The sequence below is a fragment of the Triticum aestivum genome, chromosome 6D (assembly GCF_018294505.1).
Source record: "Triticum aestivum cultivar Chinese Spring chromosome 6D, IWGSC CS RefSeq v2.1, whole genome shotgun sequence".
Classification (NCBI taxonomy): domain Eukaryota; kingdom Viridiplantae; phylum Streptophyta; class Magnoliopsida; order Poales; family Poaceae; genus Triticum; species Triticum aestivum.
Window position 1 is genome coordinate 424,778,446 of NC_057811.1, and position 15,328 is coordinate 424,793,773.

The window sequence follows — 15,328 nt, forward strand, 5'->3', positions numbered from 1 at the left end:
CGTCGGTCAGTGGCCCGACGACACACAGAGCACGGCAGAGGAGCCGCTTCCCACCGCGAGACGCCCCCGCCACCGCCGCGTAATCTAAATTTGCCATGAAAAACGTTCGGATTGCCATGCTTAAAATCCGAACGTTTATCATTTCCGTTTATTTTATATCGATCGTCGTATAAAAGTCGGAGTCAGACTGAATGAAATGTATGGTTTGATCGATTGAATGTTCTGCTAGAGCCGTATCAAATTAAATATAAAACGTCATCAAGCCACATGTAATACTTGTCATCCAATGACCTAGTCTGCTTCAATGTCGAGCGCTCAACACGTTTAGCGTGCAGTTAATTTCATGCCAAAAATAGTGCTAATCACATGACAACACGCAAAAAATATCCTAGTAGTTAATATCCGCATGCACTTAATATACTTCCAAATTAACGTGCATAGCACGTACACACTAACTAGTGCTGCTAGTACGTGAAACTGGTGCCGTGACTTGTGAACGCGTCCAGATATGGTCAACGGCAACATCGCCCGCGAGTTCTTCCTGTTTGCCTGTGCGTCTAAACGCAGAAGGGGAGGAGAGAGAGAGAGCACACATGGAACCCACCAGTAAGTGAAGGCGAATAGTACTAAAAATAATATTACATGTTATCCATTAATTAGGTGTGGTAATATAAAAACATTATGTGAACAAAGGTTGTACAACAAACATTGCTATTCTACGTATGTTGCCTATTGACGTGCGGCTTGAAGGCCCGGTCGCATGTTCGATCCTCGTCCTTTATTTTCTAATTTGTATATGGGTCCAAATTTGTTTCATGACATGTGGGCCCCTTGGTGTGTAGTTTGTAGCACTTTAATTTGTGGGTCGAAATTTGTTCCATTCCAAGTGGACTATCGGTGTGTAGTTTTGTAGCTTATTTATAATAATTAAAGAGAACAACATAGTTTTTTCAATAATACCATGGTGCGACGTTGAAGGCGAGAAAGGATGTGCGAGAGAGCGATGACCGAGCCAGAGGGAAATCAACTAGGGGAGTTGCGTGGGTTGCAACGGTGTTTGGAGTAGTTGTGGGCCGAATGCAACGAAAATATAATCTAAACCGACCGGAATAAATGCCTACACAAATTAATCCAAGGTTGGAGTGCCCCTCGCAATGTAAATAGCTTCGGCTTTGCGAGGGATGGAGAGGTAGTAGCTTCAACGCGTGGAAGATACGGTGTGAGAAAGCGAGGTCAATCGAGAGACATATAGATAGAGAGACAAAGTGAGTGTGGTCCGACATTCCTTGAACAAATATATATGCTCTGGAGAGATATTGTCCGATTGAGCTTTTTGGCAAGGGTGAGGGCTGTAAGATAGAGCTTGAGAGATAATCCAGTCACAGACGTGTAGATATATTTTGTGCGTGGGAGGAAGCAAGGTCAACCGATCACATAGGGTCGCCGTGCGATCGAAAGAGTGAGACGGGTTGGAGAGAGTGACCTAGAGAGACGATGTGCGTGAGAGAGTATACAATGTGAATAGGTCGAACTGGGCTCAAACATGGTGATATATCGTTTTTGTCCGAGAAAGAGCGAGGTCAATCGAGACATACGGAGAGAGAGAGAGAGAGATTGAGTGAGCGTGGCCCACCATGAGGTCGAAAGAGTGGCGGCAGCTTGGATGGACTGACCTAGATAGACAATCTGCGTGAGAGAGTATAGAGTGTGTCGATCGAGGCCCGAACAGGGAGATATATCATTTGTGTGTGAAAGAAAACGAGGTTAAACGAGACTCAGATAAAGAGAGCGAGATTGAGCGAGTGTGGCCCGCCGTGCGGAAGAAAGAGTGAGACATTCTCAAGGGAGTGACCTAGATATACAACGTGCGTGCGTGCGCACGAGAGGTTGGGGGGGCTAGATAGGCAATGCATGTATTTAGCGCGAGAGGGTGAGAGGGAGAGGGGGGAGAGAGAGAGAGCTCGGCATGGGGTGCAATGGCGGGTGTGTGAGGTAAATACATTTGGTAACAGAGTGGAAAAAGGGGTTGTGTAGTTGAGAAACTTAGAGATCGAAACATGGAGAGAAAGAATGAACGTGTGTTGGAAACCGATAGCTTCCTAAGGTGGTTAGGAGAGGAAAATTTACCGATACAGGAAGTATGTAGCGTTTGTGCGGGGGGGGGGGGGCTAAAAACAACATTTGAATGTACATAGTACGAGACTTAATATCGATGTTTCAATTCGGTGTACATTGTAAGATTTGAACCGAGGACCAGGCATACGGGTAATTATTTCGAATTCGTGCCATACTAAGTTTCGAAAAGTTGACATTGACTCAGTTTGTTGTGCTATTTTGTAGGTCATATGCTTGAATCCATCCAAAAGTTTTCTTACTGCCATGGTGTTCATCATATACATATGAATTTGTATTAAAAAAGTAGTGTGGATATAGTGAAATGCGAAATCCACGTTAGAATTGGAGATCGCTATGTGACACACACTCTAATTCAAATAACTAACTACGTGACACACACTCTAATTCAAATAACTAATTATGTGACACACACTCTAATCCACGTTAGCGTGGGTACCGTTTCGATTTTTTTTCAAATAACTCCTCATTAATTAATTTATAGTACTCCCTCTGTTCACTTTTATAAGACCTTGAAGACATTTCAGACAATGTGCAAAACAGTTCATTTTAAGTTGTCTGAAACGACTTACAAAAGTGAATGGATGGAGTATCTCGTTTCGAATGACTAATTATTGCAAGGAAAACACGGGCATGGTAATACATACAGATTCGTTTGCAAATGAAAGAAGATTCGTTTGCATTCTCAAATGTAGGCGCACCAGGCAGACCAGGGTCGTGTCGGGGTGGACGCTGCTTCGGTGCCTTAAAGACAACTGCCTTTGGGTCACTGACATGTGGGCCAGCCACCTGTTGGGCCCACATGTCATGGACACAAAGGTAGGTGCCTTAAGGCACCGAAGCATAGTCCTGTCGGGGTGGTCGCGTGTGTCGGACGGACGCGTAGCACCCAGCCACCCACCCCCCTCCCCCAAAAAAAAGGACGACGACAATATAAGTTCGCGCTTCCACGTTTTGGATTGAAATATCTGGCGGCCCCAATTCTAGCCCTGCAAAATCTCTCTTCTCCACCGTCCCCTTCCGTGCCCAGATTGCTCAAATACCTAATTCGCCACCAACCCTCGAATCGCCCCTCGTCTCGTCTCTTTCCCCACCGTTCCCCACCTCTGTGCCGGACGACGAAGACGACAGTCGCGCTTCACCACCGCACCGGAGCTACCTCATCTACGCCCTCGTCCACCGCATCGGGTGGTCCACCGACAATGTCGGCCGCCGCAACCGACGTGCCTCACAGACACCGAGTTCCACCGCATCAGGTGCGCTTCACCGACGCCGTCTCCCAGCTCACCGGGGCTACTTCACCGAGCACATCGTCGCACCTCCGCCCCCCGAGGCCGTTGGGGCTTCACCAACGGTCTCGTCCACCGTATCGTAGTGCTCCGCTGCCACTCAAGATCTGCATCCGTGCACGGCCAGCCAACGCCAGCGCATCACCCTCAACGGCTCTGAAGTGACCCGCACTCTAGGTAGGCGAGCATGCCCAAATGCCGGCCCGAACTAGGTATCCACACATCACTCCCTTGTGCACTGTTCCGACAATGTTTGGATATCCTTTCACTGCTCTCTTAGCTTACACGCCTATGCAACTCTGACTTTAACTCTTATTTCTTCTGGAGATATCATCTGAAACAAGCAAATCCATTTTTTAGCAAAGCATGACGGCGCTACGGGATCTGGTACACATCCTGCACACCCGTATAACCTTGTAAGTATCTGTCCTCCGGTACAACATCAAGGTCGATTCCTCTTATTTGATCAACCATTCGCCATGTCAAAAATGCAGAGGGGGATGCAAGGAGCACAAGGCCTGCACATCCAAGCAAGTGGTAACATGGACTTGTACATGGAACATCCCAAGCGCAAGCAGAGCTGCAGTGAGCCTGTACAACGAGCTAGCGTAAGTCCCTGCATTTCATTTAATTCGTACTGGCATTCGTGTATGATTTGTGTGCAGTGGCTGATCCACGAATTCAAGTTACCAGGGGCGAACATTTAACTTAAAAAATACGAAGGCACTTGCACTCCGGAAATCAACATAACTTGAGAAATGTGAAGCTACATGCACTTTGAAAACCAGCTAATGATCCAAAGTAGTTCAGATTATAAACACTAAATGATGCATGCACCAAAAAACACAAAATGCAACATGGTGTACAAGGACTACAAACATGGTCTGTACCTGCTTGAATTATTCGTTCTATGGCTGAAAATATCAAAGTGTAATTGCACGTATAACCAGTGCGCAAACTGCATATCAATATATCTATCCTACACAACTATGGCAATAGTTTCAAACAACAGATTAGAAAAGTATTTATGCTATGTTGTCATGATACAGGACTTTCTGGTAGATGGCCTCGACGTTTCCTCAAGCTATGAAAATGCACTATAATTTGCTTGTCATCAATGCCTGCAAATCTCTGTCTCTCTCAACATAGTAGATCATCATTAGACACTAAATCCTTCAATGAGCTTGCAAAATGCTTGCATTAGATCCCTCATTAGACACTATATGTTCATCACCAGGAGCATGTAAAATGTTTGCATCAAATCCTTCATTAGCAGTCTGTTCATTAGACACTTCAGGCTCAAGAACAACATGAGCTTGTATGTTTGCACCGGAAACTTGATTAGATACATCAGATTCAGTCAGTTCAGTCTTGATTGGGGGAGTTATAAAATAAGTAGAAATTGGTTTCATTTTCTCATAGATTCCCTACATACAAGCAGTTTTACAACACCGTCAGGTTTAACTATTGGCCAGAAATTGAAGAGTTGAATTAGATATAATCAGGGATGTGATGTACCTGCTCGTCGCGCATGCTACTCTTGCAAGCTCCGACTGTCCGTTTGCGCAAGCTTGATGCCATGCCCGTGCTGCCGCTGCTGCCTCCCACGCAGGCTACACCCAGGGTTGGATCTTCATCTTCTTGTCCTTCCGTTCGCTTGAAGCCCAGCGACCGCCCTCCAACGAGGGCGCAAGGAAGTGCTGTGTCGGTCTGTCCAGCGGCGGCTAGGTTAGGAGCGAACCAGACTCGAGGCTGGACCGAATGAATTGGGATTTTTCCTGCTGTCGATCGATATGGGAGGCGCTCGTTTGGGCCGCGAGCCTGCTATAGGGCCTGCCTTGCACTTATGTTATTGGCCCATCCAAATTGAAACATTTTTCTTCATTTTTTACATTGCCTGCTCGTGCGTTGGGACGAACAAAACTAGCATGGGCCAACCTGGACGACTCAAACTAGGTGCACACTTTCCAGGCACCTGAGGCGGCCGCCCATACCAGCCCCTATGGTGGCGTCGCCCCTTTTTGCGTGTATGATTGGATAGTGAAAAATATTCCAGTGGCGCTTTTGATTTACCCACAGAATGGTTGAATTACTTGTTTCTATGAACTGAGTTTGCCAATAATGTGAAGGATGCCAGTCTTTTCATCCTATTGTAGATTGCTTAGATCTCGATATGCCAAAAGTAATCACATGAAATATACAGTAAAAGCCAGTGTGATGTGTTTGGCTACAACTAGTCTGACTACACGTCCTCATATAACATATCAAGGACGCACCATCTTACCAGATTAACCATTCGACTTACCCATGCAGTGTGGGAAGAAAGAAGTATTGGGACTGCGTATCCAAGCAATTGATGCCATGGACTCCTTCGTAGAACCTTGTAAGCGAAAAAGAAGTTGCAGTGTGCCTGTACAAAGAACTAGCGTAAGTTCAGTTACCTGCTTCTCGGAATTTTAGTTAGCCACTTATTGCAAAAAAATTCAATTACGTTGCTTGGCTTAATTTAGTTTGCTACTGATTACATAATGGCACAGCCTGTTAATCATATTGTAGACTGCGCCTATCTATGTGTTTGATACTTACTGTTAAGAATTACCTGTTTGCCTTAACTTAAATATCTACTTGTTTGTTTAACTGCTTTGCTGCTGCAACAACGGGTTACAATGATGTTAATAACTACTTTTCAGCATCCAATTGAAACTCTTTAATTCCTTGTTTGTTTAACTGGTTTGCCGTTATAACTCCCAGTTGAGATGTTTTGCTAACTTCAACTTTTCTGAATCCAATCGGAACTTTAATGGAAAAACAGGTTAGCCCAAGATCAAAGAGCGAGGTCCCCATGGACGTTGCATCATCCCACAGCAGTGGCACCGGCTCAATCGTGCATTATGAATTGCCAACTGCTGATGCTCTAGAGGCTAAACTAGTGGTAGAAAGAGATTCTGCTTCTGCACTTAGAGATGAAGTTGACATGTTGAGGAAGCAAACAGCACAATCACAAGCAGTACTCAAGACAACCATTAAATATTTGGCGGATTTCAAAATGAAGCAAGCTGAGACTGACCAGATTGTTAAGGTCCTGAAGGAAAAAAGGAAATTAAATTCCTACTTGGTAAATCATAGGTGAAATGTTCTTTCCATAGTTGAATAACCTTTGTGTTGTCTGTTCATGTAATCAATCAAACCATTTGTTTTAGAGATCATGTAATAATTGTTTTTTTGTTTTTTGGTTTGTAATTTTATTTGAGCACAAGTCTGTATCAATTGATAAAACTCGGAACATTTCATTTGGATTGCTGTGCCAGACCTACAAATATGCCAATCGGGCTGAATGTGCATTCAGCAATAGTAGTAGTATAGATGGACCATAAGTGGCACGCATTGGAAAGGGCCAAGATGCTGGCTAAAAAAAGGATGTTGTTGTAGCCAAAAAAAGTACAGCGGCCTGGCTTATGTATGTTAGTTGATATTATTGATCCATATACTCTATAAGTGTTTATATGTCTGTTAGTTCTATACATTCTTGGTTGATTGACTCGGTATTTGAATCTTGATACATCGCGTGTGTACATATCTAAATGGGAGTACACATTATGATGTGTGTGACATTTGAGTTGGACATGAAGTGTTCCAAATATTGGAATTCACCTTAAACTGGATTCTAGTTTATGAATTTGAGTATCGGCATTTGTAAACCATATTCATATATGACAGTGGAATACATCTTTGTCGTCCTTTTGAAGATATATAAAAACACATAGAATGATTTATAAAGATTCATATAGGAATACAAAATGGATTCGAATTTAGTTGCCACGGTAAACGTGGATGCTTATTGTCTCAAAATTCGAAAGAAGCAGCAAAATGTCCACTCCCACGTCGGCTGCCCGAAGCCAAGTGTTTGGGAGATGGAAATTACTATCTACCATTACACGGACAATCCATCGGCCAAATTTCCACTGCTCTAAATAGGGGTAGGTTAGTAACTTCAATTAGACGTGACACGACCGCCTCTGAGCCCATTCCGACACGATGGGCGTCAAACATGGGCGGCAAAACTCATTTGATTCAAGCTCGTCCGAAAGACCTCTGTTTCTCCCTCCATTCCCCATTCATACACGGTGGGCGGCAAAACAAAGTCGACTCGTCCGAAATCAATGTAGGCAAATATTTTCAATAGGGGCAGGTTTGTAACTTCACTCAGATGTGACACAACTGCCCTACCTGTCAGCCCCGTTCATACACCGTGGGCGCCAACCATGGGCGCCAACCACCCTCTCCTCGCCCGAAATCGCTCTGGGCAAATATTGGCGAGATGCGAGATTACCGTCCTATCCCCAACTGATGAGACGTCCAAATTTTAAACGGGGGCTAAGTTCGTAACTTTCCCATATTTCAGACAGGCGCGCCCCAAAAAAATGGTTCCCCGTACCTCTCCCTCCATTTTCCCATTCATACACCGTCCGTGCTAGAACACCCCATCCCCACACCAGCCTCCGTCCGCCACCCCATCCATCGCCGCCGTCCTCCACCACATCCATCGCCACCGTCCTCCACCATGCCGGAGCGCCTACCAAGACCGCGTCGTCCACTGCTAGACATGGACGTTTCTCATCCACGGCGACGGACCATTAGCCTTGCATAGCGTCCTCTCGCTTCATCGGCGCCGTCGTCCTCTTTGCCGGGGCCGCTCACACGACCTTCTCTTCCACCGCAACGGGACTTATCCCCCAATGCACCCGTCTACCGTCGCAGATCTGCTTCAACGCCACCGACAGCCATCGCACCCCCGATGCCTACACGGCGCCGCAAGAGAGGTGGTACTTCATATCTCCTCAAGTTTTTTATCTCAACCAGAAAATAGATCTTAACTTGGTTACTCTACTTTCTTTTCAGCTCTTAGAATTTCGTTCTTAGTTCGAAGCAAACAATGGATGCTAAATATCATTTCTCTGGTTTGCAGCTTCAAATCTGCCATGGCACAACCATAATACGGTTTAATTGATCATGCTTAGGGTTTGATTGATCATGTTGGTTCCGTGGTGGTTTCTTTAATAGAAATCGGAGGGGAAACCCTCTTTTGCTAAAAAAATATGCTTAGAGTTTCCCCCTTTTATGATCACTATACGATCAGAATACGTGCTTCGTGTCATAATAACACTGCTCCATCCATCAAGCTAAACAAGCTTAGTTGTTCAAATACGAATCTGATATTATTAAAACAGAGTTGTTTAATTGGCCAGCTAAATGTTCCTAAATTAGTTTCGGAAATGCATGTTCGTCACTCGGGTGTGTATCTCTACAGGGTGCCCATGGTGGGCCGGCCCACCCTGGGATTTTGGGTCGTCCCAGGCCCCGATTCCCCTCTGTTCTGCTGCGCGCTTCCGATCTCTACTCGCCCCCAGCCGCCTGCCTCGCCGGCGACTTGCCATCCCCGGATGGCATGACTCTAGGAGGAGACGCCGGACTAACAGGAGGCCAGGAGCCGCTCGCCCAACAGCGTCACCGCTGCCCGGGCGCGCCGCCGTGCCTACCTTCCCAGTCCGTTCAGGGCTCAGGCGTGCAGCACCCACCAAGCCAACCCGATTTATCCTGAGATACGTCCTCAACACTCAGCAGCCACTCCTCATCACCCATTTTCTAATTGATTCATTACTCATTAGGCAGGATTGTCATTAGGGTTTGTTGTGTGCTCAGTGCTACCTACACTTAATGGTTCAGATGTATTTCGGTAATCTTTAGTACCTCTAAAGTTCACAGGGTTTTCAAAATTCCGGCCCTCGGAACAGAAACTAGTCATTTTGGATTGTTGGTCGTAGTGACATTGACCCAGATTACTACTGCCAGCCAGGTTTGTTGACAATTTTACTTGTCTTTCTTACTCATTCGATATAATATCCAATTATTCACATCGATTAGTTGCAAACAATAAGTGCTAGACAAACTTCTTCATTCAGATTTTGGACGGTCTCTTACTGCAGTTACAATTCTGCATACTTGTCCTAGTAAGCTCACAAGTAAATGATTGATTCACTACATGTATGCTTGCCTTGTCATATTTGTTGTCAATATTCTTTTAGGGTGGACCACCCTGTTTCTAAATACTGGAACCGTAGACATGAGTGAATAGTATTTCTCTATGTGATCTCTTCCATCATGTGTGGGTAACGAACACTGCATTGTATAGAAAGAAAGTGTCATTTCCAGCTTTTACATAGGTTTCGATCTTTTACATGGAATACAATCTGCCTACTTGCTTTGTGTCGCACTACCAACACTCCACCCTTGAAGCTAAACATTACGCCACTCATAATTGCTTAGTTTATTTGTTCAAATACGAATTTCATATGATTCTAATGTTCCTACTTCAGTTTTGAAATGTGTGCCTGCCTGTTATAGAGACATAAGGGGTTTGTATTTCTGTGTGTGGTCTGGTCAGCACGGTTGGGGAGGTGAACTTTGCATATGCAGGGTTTATAGGGAGACACTCTCCGAGTTGAATCCGTAATGCATTCCATAGATAATCTGACTACTTTTTATGTTTTCATGAATCTCAGATTCTGAACAGCATCATAATGATTATGAGCTTGCACGCATGAAAAGAATAAAGCAGAACAATGCCATGGCTGTCAAACTTGGCATTAAGGGACTGAAATCAAGTCTGGATGCAATGCAATGCAAACGCTCTCCACCTACAGATTCATGCTCAGAATATGATCCTAACAGTGATTCTGAGCTAGAGGGAGACTTAAGTAAATGTAGCTCCCTAGTGGAGGAGTCAGAGGAAGATGCCCTATCTTATTCACCCATCAAGGTACTTGCTCTAACTTTCCAAGGTTACATTGCTCGCACATATCTTGCAACTGATGCTTTGCATTGCTTCTACTTTGTGGAACTGCCATTAGCTTAGTTTACACATCGTGTATGTGAATACGCCCTGCCTATCCATTTTCAGTACATATTCCATGTGTCATCATACCATATTTATCCATTCAAATGTTGTTCTTGTGTATCAGACGTTGAAAAGGAAGAGGGCGATTGCTGATCGTGGAGGAGCACAAGCAAAGTATTTGGAAAAGGTAGTGGCACCTGATAAATCAAATAGCCCGTTAGGTGTAGTTGCAATATCACCTGACCCACAAAATACCCCAACTCTAGCAGACTCTAGCCCTACTACACTGGTCATTTTTTATGCCCCAACTCAGCAGACCCCAACTGCAGCAAATAGTATGATTATGCCAGTTGACATAGCACCAGCTGTATGACGCAAAACCCCCATTCCAGCAAAGAGTACACCAAATCCAGTTGCCAAATCCCTTTTCGAACCATAGAGAACCCTAATTGCAGCAAATAGGACCCCTGTTCCATTTCTTCCCAGTTTAGAAGACGAAGCTTATGTTGTTGTCAGGAACTTTGTGCGCATCTTTCCTTCATGGAAAGATTATATCGCAGACACAGAACAATTTCCAGTCTTCCTCCGCAACTTACGCGTAAGTAATGTACTAATGTTATTCATGGTCATTACTGCATATGTTTCTGCTGACAGAAGACACAAGATTTCATTCTTTTAAATAGGCGAGGAGCAAACTGGATTGTGATGACGAGCAAGGGTTGGTTGCGCTTTTCAAGCACTCGTTGATGAAGTATCGTTCCTACCTGAGGCAAGTGCACTTCGATGGCAAGCCTCTGAACGAAATTTCTGTAAAGTCTCCGGTGCTACATTTATCCAACGGTGACTGGAATAATCTTGTTACACATTGGTCTCGGCTGCAGCGTAAGGTACTGTCTATGATATCACATCACAATTTGAACTACATTTCTGCATTTGCCTTAATGTCTCACTTGTACGAAAACTGTTAGCAGAAGAACATTCGTTCTCAAGGGACCACAGAATCTCGCAACTATACTGCACACTGCATTGCTCTTGTGAGTACCTCTTGCCCTGTATGACCATACTTACTTTCATAGATGTTTGATTATGTAGCATCACTGCACATGTTAGCCTCGTAATCGTCCATTTGGTGGACATTATAAGATCCGTATGGACTCTTACATAAATTTAGAATCAACCCAATGCTTTTGAAGAGGTTTAGCTCTGCAGTCCTCTTGTAAGGACTGAACGTGGTCTATCACTGTACTTACATTAACAGCTACTCCCTCCGTCCCATAATATAAGAACGTTTTGTGCAGTACACCAGTGTTCAAAACACTCTTGTATTATGGGAAGAGGGATTGGTTCATTTTGTAGCATTCTGCATCTTATCTCCCTCGCCCACCATTTACTAAAAAAGATCAGATCTATATTTAATCTTACCAGCAAGTAGAATACACAGACAATGCCAGTGCAGAAGTGTAGCCCATTGCTCTTGTCAGTACATTTTGTCCTGTAACGCTTGTACTTCCAGGGATTGGTAGTTGATTATGTAGCATCAATCTTCATCTTATCTTCATTATCCTCTATCCCTTCCAGTATTATCATATCTATAATTACCCTCTACAAAATGTAGAGTACAGGCAATGCTTACGAAGAAGATTCTGTGCTGAAATTCTTGAGTTATCCTTCCCTTGACATGGAGAAGGGCATTATAAAACCGGTGTTAACTGTTAATGTAAGTCGGTCCTTCTAAAGCCTTTATCCTCAACTGCTGTTTAATTTGCTCATACTCCCTATCGTTTACTGCTGTTTAGTTTGTTGTTTCTACCAAAATGCATGTTCGTAAGAACCGTAAGTTCTAAGTTTTACTTGTAAAACCAAATTCCTTATTCATACCATGCACATTACTTAATACTCCCTATATGTATGCTTGTTTTTGTGGATCTATAATCCAGTGTGTGGTGAAGCAGCCCACGTTTGCACCTTGTCATCTCCTATTTTATCTTACTGATGTGGCTGATGATATGAACAACATGCCATGCACATTATCCAAAATAGATTCAATGATTTTCTTTGCCCTTCATCTATGCTTGTTATGTTGACATGGTAATCCAGTAGTGTGGTGAAGCTCCCCGCATTATGAACAATGCCAAATTATGCTATTGATATTTTGAACTTACTCTTTATTTTCTAATTTGAAATTGGATATAATTGACAGAACAGTTATCATCTTTGTTTATACACGTGCAAAACCTGTCATCTCTCTGCTTTGTTTCAGGGTGATATGCCTGCTGGCATGCACAAGTCTGCTGAAGGCTGTGAGACAAACCCAACATATATTGCAGCAAAGAAGGCAAAACATCTTGAAGATAGCGAGACAACCCCAAAGTCTTGTCTTGATGCAGTGTTCAAGTTACTTGAGACTAACAATCAGACAAGTTCACAGAATTCGTTGTCTGAATCAGTTCGACTTCTTCAGTCCCAAGTTCTAGCAAAAAGGCATTCTGCAACTCAACTTCGACTTGAAGTCCTATCTCTAAGAAAGATTGCGGAGAACACCAATGAGAACCTCATCGCTAAACATCTACACCTGGAAGCTATGACCGACATGCTAGGCCGGTCTCACAGCCTTGCTCAGCAGCTTGCGCAACAGTTCCCCCGCAAGGCTAACCTTTCTTGAACCGTCTTGGAAGTGGTCTCGGTTCAGTATTATTTTGTTACGCTGCAATGGTGCCCAGTTTTTTTAATCTGCTTCTTCGTTGCGCTTTATGATCACTGGTGGCGAACTTTGATGCCCAGTGGATGTAATATGTGTAATAGCCGTGATAGCCTAGCATAAGTTGCTTGCTTATTTATTTCCTTGTTGTCTTGTTTATTTGTTTGCTTGTAGTCAGTGCAGTTCTTTTTCCGCGGTTTGCTAGTGGCTTGAATAACCTATTTTTTAAAACTAGGCCACAATAACCATGGGCTAATATTTACTGTAGTGACACTGGGCCTCCTACGGGCCGTAGAAACAGTGGGCCTTCTACGGGCCGTAGAAAACAGTAGGCCTTCTACGGGCCGTAGAAACAATGGGCCTTCTACGGGCCATAGAAACAATGGGCCTTCTATGGGCCGTATCATCAATGGGCCTTATACGGGCCGTATGATCGATTGGCCAAACATGGGCCAATAACAGGCCGCATTATGGCCGTAAACGGGCTAGAGTTGGAATCGTCCGTTCATGGGCCGAACATAATGGGCCATCGTTAATAGGCCGTATTTGATGACGCTATGAAAATGGCCCAACGTATTAACGGACCACAAACGGGCCGACTGTAACCATAGGCTGAATTTGGCCCACAAGCAGAAAATGACAGTAACGGGCCGTAAGTAAACGAATGCTGGAAATGAGCCCAAGAATAAATGGGCTCTGAGAAGGCCGAAAGATAACATGGGCTGGAAACGGCCCAATGGAATAACGGGCCGTTAATGGGTATAAAGTGATACACTGTTCATTACGGGTCAGTTTCACCACGGGCCGTTAATGGGTGTAAAGTGATACACTGTTCATTACGGGCCAGTTTCACCACGGGCCGTTAATAGGCCAAGAGTTACATAGGGCCTCATATGGGCCGAAAGACATCATGGGCCATACATGGGCCAGAAGTGAAAACAGGCTGGAATCATATTGGATGGCCCAGATGACGCTACTGGGCCTAATTCGGATAGGGCGTAACGGGCCTTGGGTTAGCGGGCTGTAAATGGGCTATATGCGAACAGGCCGTTAACAGGCTTTCCATGGGCCGGCCCGCCACCTTTTGACCAAGTCAAACGAGCCGACCTTTTCACTGGAATGGGCATCTGTTGGGCCGTGCCACGTGTCGACGTATCATAGGCACCTTCTGTCCAATGAGTGGATGACATCTGTCCCAACGATGAGCCGACACGTGTTTCCTCCACCCAATGATGATTTTACACGTGGAAAATCCCCATTGGTTGGGGCTGTTAACGGGTTATCGGATCCAAAACCCGACCCGATAGCTTAACGGCGTTCCGTTATGGTGGATGCCACGTGTCGATCACCCTTGACGAAAGCACTTCTGTGACGCGTGATTTATCGTCATGGAAGTGGACACTTCCGTGATGATAATTTTGGTAATGTCATGGAACACTTCTACGACAGCACAGGTATGACTATCTTGATTCTGTCATAAATTTGTCATGGATGTACATGCATGACAAAAAACGCGACCTACTGTGACAAACACGTATCATCACGGAAGTGTATTTTTTTTGTAGTGCACATAAAAGTCCAAATGTCCATGCTATAAAGAAAAGAATATGATATGCCATGATAGACAGCACTCCACATCAAAAATTCTGTTTTTATCACTTACCTACTCGAGGACGAGTAGGAGTTAAGCTTGGGGAGGCTGATACATCTCCAATGTATCTATAATTTTTGATTGTTTCATGTTGTTCACTACTACAGGATGTTGCTAACGCGACACTACGATCAGAGACCCTTCGAGAAACTGTGTGCGATGCAATAATCGCAAACGGTGTTGTATGAAAACCGTCAGAAATGATGCAAAACGTTTGCGATGGAGGATGCATCAAACACGGTTCAGATTTTAGTTGCGTGTGCGATGTAGGGCATACGGTTCAGATCAATTAACTGTTTGTGATGAGGAGGAACAAAAGAAACGGGCAGCCAGATGAAGGTGTGTGTGATGTACAGCATCCGGTTCACTCGGATGAACTGTTTGTGATTAGCCAACACAAAAGAAACAGTCGGCAAGATCAAAGGTGTGTGCGATATATGGCATGCGGTTCACTCGGATGAACTGTTTGTGTTGAGACATGAGAACAGAAACGGTTCAAATGAACAAGATGTGTGTGATACGAGGCAAACAGGTCTGTAATCAGAAACGTGTGCGAAGACCGATAAGAACACATACGATTACTGCTAACAAGCCGTGTGTGTTGTGAGCAAACGATTGCTGGTATACAATTGTGAGTGATTGATGAAAACATCACCGACGGG